Source organism: Corvus hawaiiensis, chromosome 1 (genome assembly GCF_020740725.1).
Source record: "Corvus hawaiiensis isolate bCorHaw1 chromosome 1, bCorHaw1.pri.cur, whole genome shotgun sequence".
NCBI classification, from domain to species: Eukaryota; Metazoa; Chordata; class Aves; order Passeriformes; family Corvidae; genus Corvus; species Corvus hawaiiensis.
Genome location: NC_063213.1, coordinates 68208005 through 68219980, shown reverse-complemented (window position 1 = coordinate 68219980; position 11976 = coordinate 68208005).

Genomic DNA, 11976 nt, shown 5'->3' with positions numbered 1-11976 from the left:
TATGCTGTTTTGGAAACAATTCATCCAAGACACCATCATTGCTGCATTTTAGGGCCACATAAATAATAAAATAGTATCACTATACAGATACAAGAACTTTTTTTTCTCCTCATGTCAGCAGCTCTTCAGATTCATCTCTCTCCCCCCATGATTCCCATGAGAGATCAGAAGAGCCGTACCCAGAGGAGAAGCTAACAAAACTCCATTCAGCAGCAGCATTCACACAAGAGTCCACTCGCTCAGCTCTGTTTCACTGCAATCACACAGCAAAAGCATGACTAAAACCCAAATTCCGGCTACCAAGATTCTTGGTCTGTTATCTGATGAAAGACTCAGCAGATTAAAAACAGACATAGTGCTAGTTCAAGCACTTGTACTTGAGACTGATCCTGTAATAGCTGAGATCCTCTTAGCTGAATTCACCAGGCTCCTTATAGCCTTGGGCACATCTGAAGGGGTCCCCAGGCCCACCACAGCAAACAAGCCAGCCTTTGCCTCCACACAGTATAGAGGCTTCCCCAGAGCATCCGTAGCAGAATCTGAGGTCTCAGCTGATCAAAAAGTAAGAATTCAAATCTCTAAAGCATCAGATGTCTGGCCCTTGAGATTTTCTGACCCTTCACTGTCCAGCTTACACACAAACATTGCAGAGCCTCACTCCCAGCACCAGCTGAACAGCATTTGGCTTCCTGTCACAAAAACTCCTTGCCCTTTTTGCTATGGGAATTAAACTGAAAAACCAAGACTACATCTTAAACCCACATTCCACGACTTAAACTGGAGCTTTCTAAATAGCAGGAGAAAGGTATGTTTGTCATACCACAGAGACAGGGAGATTTGTTGTCTAAAAATCATTTAGGGGTTGGCAGCTCAGTATCTCTGCTGTCCTCTAAATTTAAAAGGGCTTTACCCCTTCAGCCTAAGAATTGCCTTGGTTTCTTCCTTGAATTCCTGTTTCTAATCAGACACCATTTTGACATGGTCAAGCAACAAAATCAGAGTTCATCTTCACTGATCCCAGCATAGAAAAAGAATCCCTTGCTGTCCCAGAAGACCTGTGGTATATTCACACTATCGCACCTGAATTCTAGTACATCTGGCAGCTACTGCAGATATCTTTCTGAAGTAGCCTCAAAAAGTTTAGTAAGGGCTCTGTAGCAACAACCAGGCTCTGAACACAGCTCAGCTGTGCATGGATGAGAGCAATATCCTCCAGGGATGTGCAGCCTGAGCAAGAAAGTGGTGGGGTTTTGCTAAAATAAAGATCTGCACATTTCCACACAGTTCTCCTTGAAGTGAGGGGTATGAGGCACAAGTGAACCCCATGGCCAGATTCTCAGCCCTTGCTGGCAAGATTGCCTGAATTGGAAGTGTCTTTATGCTGTTCCTTCTGTAACGTTGAAAGATGCTACTCTTTCCATAAATATCCATTGTTTAAATTTCTCATACACCATCTCTTATGCTCTCTAGTGTAGCCCTAAAATAATCCCATTGTGGCTCCATTTTGTTATTTTGATGGTGTTTTGCAGCATGAGAAAAGAGAGTAGGGGGAGCAGGAACATCTAAATGGTGTTATTCCAACTGAAATCAAGTTTTTGCCACAGAAGACACAGGGAAGGTAAAGCATGAACTTATCTTTACCCTTAGCTCTCATGTAATGGAGCATGATGAAGAATCCACCTAGAGCACAAACTCCAATCTCTTTAATGGATCATTCTGAAGTAACCTTCCCAGGACTGACAAATGCTTCAGTCAGACAGATGGGATGGGAGTCTGCTCCCCAAGGAGTTCCCACAGGGCTCAGGCAAACACAGTGATCAGTATGCTACAAATACACTCACTGATCAGCTAAAGCTGAGATAAAACAGCTACTACAATGTTTCTACCAAGTCATGCACATCCTAGTCACAGGGTCTTCTGTGTCTCAGCAGGCAAAGTCCCAGACTGCCAGACACGAACAGATCTCCCATCACCCCTTCATACCAGTACATCCCTGGTTCAGTGTGAAGGTGCACCCACAGATCCAGCTCCCACCCAGCCTCCTTACAGGGCTGTAACTGCTGAGACCCCCATTTCTGTGCAGCAGTAGGATGGGGCATATGCCGAGACCAACCAGCCAAGAACAAAAAAGCCTTCCCAGACCTCACATATGGATGCAGGACCGTCCTCATGCAGTGCAAGAATGCTAACTGTGGCAGATATGAGGGCAGATAGTCACACATTTTACCCTGGAAGCGCAAGGGGGAAGTCTTGCTTGAATTGCTCTGTCAGCCATATAGATTGCTTCTGGTTCCCCTCAGCATACACACCTTCAGGAGGCCTCAAAAACAAGTACTCTGGCCTAGCTTTGGCTGGATAATGTGGAGCTATTTAAAAATAAGAATTGTAAAAAAATATATTATGAAGCAATCCTTTGCAGACTAACATCCACAGGGTTAACTTCCTGCTGCCTGATCTCTTCCCTTGCTGCTCAGCCCAGCCTCCCCTTGAAGGCAGGGACATTCTGTGGTGCTTCAGCACCACCCTGATCCAGGAAAGAGAGCCATTCATATCACAAGAGCTACATTCAAGCCCAGCTTCCCTCTTGCCTCTCTAGTGCAAACATATTATGAGTTGGCCTTAAAATGAATCTTAACTCAAGCACGCAGGTGTCTACAACAATCTCCCCAACAGAGTACAAAATAAATAAAAGAAATACAGACAGGACAAAACAGGTAAGGGGAAAAAAAAAAAAAAACATGGAAAAAAGTAAAGCTGCCTTTATTCTGCCCTTAACACAAAGTGAGATGCAAGATGTTTGCATAGAAAGATCCCAATCCTGAGGACTTAAAAACCTTCTCCTCCCTCTGTTTCCCCCATGAGACTACTCTGTTCCTCACCCATGCACCTCCTCCCAGAAGCTCTTTATGTATTTCTCCAGCCAGCAAGACTGAACAAGAACAGCACATTCACCAAGTGAGCCCCCCCCCGCCCCACACCAGACACCAACCATGGAGCCTGAAAGGATCAGAGAGGAGAGAGAGGTTTGTTTCAGCCAAGCGACTCATTGCCAAGAGGGATTCAAGCAGCTCTTGCTGGAGGAGAAAGGGGGAACCCTGAACAAAGAGATCAGTCAGAGAAGAAGCTCCGGAAGGGAAGAGCCTGGGGCTCAAGGTGATTTCTGCCAGAGGGCCATTTTGTTGATAAGGATTACAGAGTTACTCAGTCTGCCAGACATGAGCCTGCAAATGGTAAAGCATTCCCAGTTGGCCCTGTGAAAATGCCTATACCATCTAGTTATACAATAAGCCTTAGGTTGTTTTCTTAAACCAGGCAGTTGCTGGCAAAGCTAAAATAAGCTACGGTTGCCTCACACTGCAGTAAAGTGGCCTCACACAATTTCCCTCTCCCTCCTGATACTTTCCCTCTTCCACACAGCTGCACAGAAGATACTGATGTCATCAATGCAAGATCAGGGCACTCCCAGTCCAAGAAGGGAACAACTTAAAAGAGGTTCAAACTCCAACCGCTTTGATCAGGGGAGTGGCTCCACCAGAGCCAAAATAAATGTTTGCTGATAATCCCGTGCCCTCTGTTTGCTTGTGTGGCTCCCATTTTATTAGCCTTCCTATGGTAAATTTTACAGCTGGGGTTAGCAGAATGATAAAATGCACAGATTATATTCTTCACTGTTGCTGGTCTGCTTCTCCCCAGTTTAATGCAGCTTTACCTTGAAAAAATAAATACTTTGATCCAGGATGCTCTCTTGCTCCTTGCAAAGCTTCACCTCCTTCTACTACTTGACAGTCATCAGTTTGGAGAACAACAGCCTGCTCCAGGGTGGGAGGAGAGCAAGTCACAATCAGATTTCCCTACTGAATGCTTGAGATGCTCTATAGGAGAGCACTTAAATCAGAGATCCTCCTCAATCATTGCACCACTGACACGAATTTACCCCTTCCTCCCCGCCATGTTCTGGCTGGGCTCCAACAGGACCCCCCAGGTGCTGAAATACAAATAAGTGCAGGATCCAGACCACAGAAACTTATTAGCATCCTGATTTGATTTCTCACAACACCACCGCTGAAGCAGAAACTTCAGTGTCTACGCAGTAAGTTTTGATTCAGCCCCAAACACAATACCATAACTTTCATCTCCTCCTTCTTCTCAATTTATTCAAGATATGCCCCAGCTATTTCTCATTCTGAAAGCCAAGAGAGAAGCCAGCAGAAGAAAGGGGCTTGCTTTGCCTTTATTTTTCCAAGTTCAAACTCCTCAGATTGAAAACTACACTAATCTGCATCACTTAGCTAGAGACACCTTTGTTCTATCTACATAAAAATCAGAGAAGAACCAATTTATTAACTGTGGCACAGCAAAAACTGAAGAAGCTGTCAGTAGCTCTCTAGTCCCAACATAGCATTCCTATTGCTTGGCAGCAGGCTAAGAAATTACTGTTCAGTCTTTAATGTTGAATTTTCTGAATGGAAAACGGTTTTGCCCCAGAGCTTGTATTTATTATTCATAGCTTGGTTTTCTCCCTAAAAACAGGAAAGTAACATCAAATTCAAGGTCTCCCTGGATTCCTAGGGAACTACAGACCCTGATCAGGAACACACAATATTTTTCCATTCCTAACTCTTTTGTCAGCATCTCCAAGGGTAAACACATAACAAGAAGCATAAGAGTTCAGAAAAACATTGGTACCTTGTGGATGATGAGTACAAACAAACAGGCCTAGAGCCACTACTACAATGAGCTTTGGTACTGCAATTGCAGGAGGTGGGAAGCAAATAACACTGCAGGATTCTTTCACCTCCGAGTCACTGCTGCTTGCTCACACAATCTTCTTCTATAGCATTGTCTACAATAGCAAACTGCTCCCACTGGCCAACAAAAAAGAGCAACATGAAAAAAAACCCAAGTAGAGCTAAGAAACAGACTCAAGTAGACTCTTGGGTATCTCTGGGTTTAAACACATCAGAGAATTATGTAGGGGAAAAAAACATTTTAAAAAAAAAATCAATCTTAGTTGAACTGTGGTAAAAATTCAGGGAAATTTTTCAATGTTGGCATGACTGAAATAACAAACTCTCTGTGCAGACCTTCATATAACTGATATCAGTCTTAGTATTGAAAGGTATTTTATCTGCTAATTTTCTGGGGTTTACCCTTCTCTTAAGATGAAACCCCAAACACAGGTGAGACAGAGCTAACAGACAAATTTTGAAGACTTTCTGCTTGAAGTCAGGGGATGCAGCCAGATCAAGCAAAGCGCTCTTGTCTGGAAAGAGCAGTGGCTAAAGAATGGATTAAATGGAGGAACCTTCCAGACACAGACTGGGACCACACAGCAGAGAGGACTGGTAAGACAGAGACTCATCACTAGCTATTTGAAAGAAAGACCAAAACTATTAAGTTGTACCTTGATAATATGGGGACTTCAGCAGCAAAACTGGCTGAAGGAATTCCTGATTGTGTCAAGACACTGGACTTGTGCTGTAGTTTTATTTACTTATTTTAGGCTCAGAAAATTCTCTGGCCTGGCTAATACCACAAAATTTTCAGCTAGGCTGAAGGATCAAGGTCCCAGGGTGCAGCATTGCTCACATCAAAAGCACTGCTAAGGTTTCTGCATTGCCCCACCACAGTGCTGCTCAGGAGGCACTGCCACACTACCAGGTTTTTCCACCACAGCAATTTCAAGATGCCCCTGCCTCCTCTCCTTTTTCAATAGTAACTACACCCACAGGAAACACTGTAGAATGAGATGAAACAGAGGAGGATGGGGAACACCGTGAAACACAGATATAAATCCAAAGAACTTGCCAAAGTGGTACATCAGAGGGAAGATTAGAAGCCCAGTCTGCTGTATTGCATAAGTGATTACATTTTGTACCATCTAGAGAAAATAAAATCCAACACCCATGCTGTTACTGGAATGTCTGCAAAGATAAATTGTTTCCTTAGGGAGGGAAATGCTGCCTGTACCTATAAGGTCCTGCACATCTCTAAGTGCTCTTGAGACCACGTTGAAGCAGCTGATGTGCCCCAGGAAGTGCACCCTGCTAATGAAGGCCTGCCCCAGCTGCACTGGGAGTCATCACAAACACAGCATCCACAGCAGAGCAGAGCACCGAGGCTGCTGGAGCTGTGCTAATGCCCATGACACCTCAGCTGTGCACTCCCCTTCCCCTCCTCGCACCCACACGAGGTTCATTCTGCTCTGCTGCACACCTGCTCACAAACCACACCAGCAGAAAGCTGCTCACCTCTGTCTTGGGCTTTCTTCTTGGACTGGCTCTGCTGGGGTCAAAGAAGTGCTGTAATCAGGAGCAGGGAAATGAGGTGGGAGGCTAAGAGATGCCTAAACTGCTGTGGGACTGCTGCTCACAAGCAGGGCAGTCCTGGATCCTGCTCAGCTTCATGGAAACTCAAACGCAACAGCAAAAATAATTTGTGAACCCAATCCTCTAGGGAAACCAAGGTTCCCTCCAAAGCTGAGACCCATTCTACTGGCATCCCTAAGGGCACCTTTTCCCACAGTATCCCAAGCTACAGCCCCTCCATCTCAGGCAAGTCTTAGCTCTCCAGCTGACCCCCTCCACATCTCAAGAAGGAGTCCAGCCATGCCGTCCTCACATCATCCTGGCTCAGGAGGTATTTGCAGCAGTACCCAGTGCAGTTCCAGCAGGGCTGCCTGTCACATCTATGCTGCCTTGTGCAGCAGCTCAGGTCCTGTGCTAATTGGTGCTAGTAGATCAGAAGCCAAGAGGATGGGACAATGGCTACCCCCTTAAACCAGGAAAATCTGGCCTGTTCTAAGCAAAAGGCCTTACAACAGTGCCATAGAAAAGGTGTTTTCATTTCAAAGTACCTTCTTAATTTTTTTGCCTTTAATTAACATGAAATTTAAATATCAGCATTTGGACAATGGATCTGACCTTACCAAAGAGAACCTGTCCTGTCCTCCCCACCCTGCCGTGAATCAAAACAATTTATGTTCTGAGGCTCCCATCCCTGGAGGAGGAGGCGGACTTCTTTTCACCCAATGCAACAAAAAACCCCAAACCAAAACAAACCAAAAAATTGAGGTGTTTGCATGAAGTGGAAAAATCCTGTTTGGGCCAGCCTTTGCACACCAAAGACCATTCCTGGCTGCTGCACTGAGCAGCCCTAAAGCTGCAGCTGATTTTCCCCTTTGCAGCCCCGCAGCGTCCATCGCTTGGCGAGAAATCCGCGCGTGGGACTCGACGGCTGCTGCTGGTAACGAGTGGGTGTGGGATACGTCAGTGGGAAGCTGGGACATCCCTCCCTGCCAGGGCCAGCCAGGAGGTGGCACTGTTCAACTGCTGAGCCTTCCCACTGCACTGGACTTGTGCCGGGGGTTTTTTTCCGCTCCTACCTCCCCCCACTAATCTTTTTTCCTGCCTTGAGGATGGCGATACACCGTAGCAAAAACTCGGCAGAAAAAAAAAAAAGAGCTCGTTAAACAGGCGATGGCTTTATGATGTCACGGCTGTTTCCCTCTCGCATAAAGGGCTGGCCGGCCGAGAGGAAGAGGTTTACTCGGTGTAAGGTGATGTTATACAACTTTCTCCCTCTAGCAAGTGCCGGAACTGTTCTGGTTTAACCCTCTGACACCTTGACCCAGCCCATTCAAAGTCCCTTTTTAAATTTCTTTTAAGCGGCCTACACCCTTAACGCACAGCAATGCAGAACACCTACCGAGCTCTGACCCAGCAGGCAAACAACAAAAGCGCTTTATCTCGAGGGACACGTTATCGCCCAACTCCTGCTCCCTGAGCAAACAGCAGCGGTGGCCGGGGACAGCCAGGCTCCTCTGCCCAGTGCCAGGGCTGCTGGACAGTGAAACAGCACTGACCTACCCCCCTCAGCAGTTTGTGCCACGATTTGCTGAGCTGGGGGGACAGTCTTTCCTCATAGGACTCAACAAGTCCCTAATCCCCAGGGAGGAGGCAGCGATGCCGCAAGGTTTTCCAGAATGCATGTCGGCACTTTCATGTCCCAGCAGGGCCCCACGGGAGCATGGCTTGTTCACTGAAGGGAGGTGGCTGAACAAGCTGCTGCAATTCACAGCAGTGCTTTGACTCTCTGTGAATCTGTAATAAAGTTCCAAGTGGGAAAAACATCGTCAAAATATCCTGAAATTATCTCTACTCACACTTTGATAAGGCAGACATCAGCTTTCTTCATAGACATCGCGCCCCCATCAGCAACACTCACTACAGTGAAAAGCCCCATCATCCAGGAATTACTGATATTCCTGCAACTGTTTCATCATCTGTTTTTAAGAGAAAGACGACAGTGAGAACATATTTGCCGGATTTTTGCTTCTCAAACTTGTTTAGCAGCAGTGGAAGCAACAGGTGGGAAGTAACTAACCAGCCGTGACCTGCTGGCTCTCCCTAAGCTGCATCTGGCTGTGGTTGGAGGGAAATCAGTGGTCGGAGGCTCAGCATGGGAACTGCTCACCTACACCATTTCTACTTTCAGGGCTTCAGAGAGTTCACGAATGAGTGCTGCTCCCTTGAGTAAGGAGGTCCACAACTGCTCAGCCTGCCTTTTTCAAGTAACAGCCCACATGAGTCATAGCAAAGATTGCAGTGCCTGTGTCTTTTTTTAGTGAGTTAAAAGTTCTCATGGCCACTTTTTTCCTCCCTGAAACTTGGTCCTTCTCTACCACAACTGCAGAAACTACCAGCAAGTAAGGCTTTGCGAGCTTGGTACACTGGGACAGCGGTGCCCCAGTTGCTGGCTAGACAGGCCACAGGTTATTCTTGCCACATGAGTACCGCACACCTCACCTTTCCTGAACATCATATACAGGTGGAAGAGCCAACCTGTGTACATGCAGACAGCTCAACACCTCTCAGAAACACTGCCCTTGTTCTAGGCGCTCAGACAAGCCTGTGCCCACCCTGCTTTCCATCAAGGCCATCAGACAGATGATCCTGAGCTGGTGGTACCAGAGAAAATCATTTTCCAAGAGCTCCTGGGATTCATTATAGAAACTACCCACAAACACTGATTTTTCTGGAAACCAAGCCAATTGCCAGCTTTCCTGAGGGCCTGGCAGCCTCTCCTCTCCCACTGAGAGAGCTCACACCTGGCCTCCTGATACAGAAAAGACCATCATGAAACACAGATGGGGCTCCAGTGCCTCAGCTGCAAGAGCACTGCCAGGACCAGCATTTAAGAGTAGCCCACTGCCTGCTTTGAAGGGCCTCCTGATACAGAAAAGACCATCATGAAACACAGATGGGGCTCCAGTGCCTCAGCTGCAGGAGCACTGCCAGGACCAGCATTTAAGAGTAGCCCACTGTCTGCTTTGAAGGGCTCTCTAAACAGGCAACAAGGACCAAGCCACAAGCCTTAGAAATTGCCCCACTGGGACCTGACTTGCCAGAGCAAATCTAGTGTCATACACCAACACAGTCTAAGTGCCTTGAAAATGGGAAGTTTCCAGTTAAACAATCATCTTGATCTTTATCAAAGCCACTTTTCTAGGACTTTACTGCATAAGGAGATATTTATCACTGAAGTGCTAATGGCTGAAGTATCATTTGTGTCCATAGTAAGAGATTATTTCAGCCTACATTGGCAAGACAAATCTTCCTCCGCAGAGCTAGAGCAACACTAACCCCAGCACAGTACTACTGTTACCCCTTCTGACCTCAGCAGCCAGCCAAAAATGTAAGGAGTGGTAAGTTTCCATTACAGGCAGATTTGGTAGCTGAATGAGGTGTTCCCTCCATTCCTTGCAAAGAATGCACAAACTCCTTTTTTCTCCCCCCTACAATGAACACAGGAGAGATCAAACAAACGATGTATTTGCTCACATTCTCATGTCAGAAATTCGACATGAATTTCAAATGAAATTCATTTAAACTCTGTTTAAAAGCCTCTTCAAACTTTGACAGTGGCCCTGGCTATTCCTGCTGCAGGACTCAAGGACACTGCCAGTTGTGGGCCACCGACCCTTTCAGTGCCACAAATTACTGCCCTGCACAGTGGACAGCTGAGCACAGCATACACTGCTCCCAAGCCACCTCCAGTAACAGGCTGGTGTGCTAGCAAACCTGACAGTACCAGGCATTAATAGATCTGCTCAGCCTCTGCAGCAGATACACAGCCCCTTCATTAACAGCTTCAGCTGCCAACCCAAGACTCAGCAGATTTTGTTTCCCGAGAATCACCCTCGGATCACTGGCTCTTACATCCTTGCAAACCCTGTCTGCAGCTGAGCTTCTCCCTCATCCCAGCACGACCATCCCTGCCATCCCACCGATGGCAAGCTGATCCTACTCCAGGGGGAAAAAAAAAAAAAAAAAAGAGAAAAAGGGAAAGAGAGAAAAAGGGAAAGATGGGGGGGGGGGAAGGGGGGAAACGTAGCGGGGGAAGGGGGGGAGGAAGTTTAAAAAAGAAAAAAAAAAGGAAAAGGGGGGAAAGGGAGAAAAAAAGGATAAAAAGGAAATCACTGTTGGGGAACATGAAGGATACTGGGTTTGTGTCTTCTTAGGCGGCTCACTTCATTGTCAGGAAGGAGGAACACGGGAAAGGGGAGAGCTGGAAACTGTGTTCAGTAGCAGCTAGCCATTAGGACAGACTTCCTCGATCATTACAAGAACACCATCATTTTTCCCTCCTCAATCCTTTCACACTTGAAAAGTCAATAGCCAGCTGAAGCCCCTCCTGCCCATCGTGTGTGCAGGAGGGGTTCCAGTATTTCCACCTTCAGGTAGCATTAGGGGTCTTAACCCTTTCCTACTCCTGCCACTAAAGGGGAGAGGGTGGGTGAGTGTAGCAGTGTGTGCAGATTCTCCCCCCACCACCAGTTTCAGTGAGGCTTAGTCTGTTTGCAGTTTGACCTCAGTCTACTTGTGTCTGCAGCAGCCCTTGCTGAAATCGATAGAAAAGATCCCCAATTACAGTGGGAATTAAATTCCTTCTCTTTCCAATCAGTCTTCAAGTATTTCTTTCTGCTCTTTAACACTGCCGCATCCTTCATGAAAGGAAAGGGCTGAAATGGCCCCTTCTACTCACTTTCACCAAAGTGAAAACAGGGGAGGATGAGCCTGATCTGAAAATTGTACCCCCAACCTGTGTTGCCTTAAATAAGGCCGAGAGATGTTTACATGAGGTTTAATTCTGTCTTCTTTTGTTGGGATTCTAAGGCTGCTAATAAAAGCATCATTATGAAATTGGGTTTCTGGTCTTTTACAGGGGAGATGCTTTTGGCTTGAGAAATACTTGATCTTTTCCCATGAAGGGGAGAAATTAGGGGTGCTTCCTTTCAGGTATGGGATGGGTTTCTCCCCCCATCCCAGCTCTAGGAATACAAAATAAACATGGCCTTATCTGGTTTTGCAGAGATCAAGATGTTTTCAAGGCTGAGTACCATGTGCTCTCATGACTTTTGTGAAAAAGAAGAGTACTGAATGCTTAAGAAAGAATCGCTCTGAAACACTTCTGAACACTTGGGCACTAAAAGTACTTACTGCATTAGTTTCTTCATTACCACAATGCCTTTTAGGCTGGTCAAAACCTCCGTGTTAAGATATAATAAGGACTTGTTTTGTGCATTTTAACAAAAAAGGGAACTCCGTCTTCTTTTTCCTGTGTTACAGAACTTTTTTAAAAAAAATTTAATCATGCTTGCCCTCACACTGCACTAACAGCTGACTCAGAAGACCCTGAACTATTTTGCCTGTTGACTGGGCTCAGTAAAGGAAAAAGCAAACAGCTACATTATGAAGAGTCTGTTAGATACCCAGATTATTGACATTTTAAGTGCCAGTGCTGCTAATAAAAACACAAAAGTGATAGGCCCATGAATACTCCCTAAAGTTATGTTCAATATTCCAGAGCCTGAAATCCATGACACAGTAATTATTATCTCTGTTTTGTTTCCAGGAGAAGCTGAGGCCAGTAGCACAGCTGGGAATCTCCTACACTTCCTGACTGCCAGCCCAG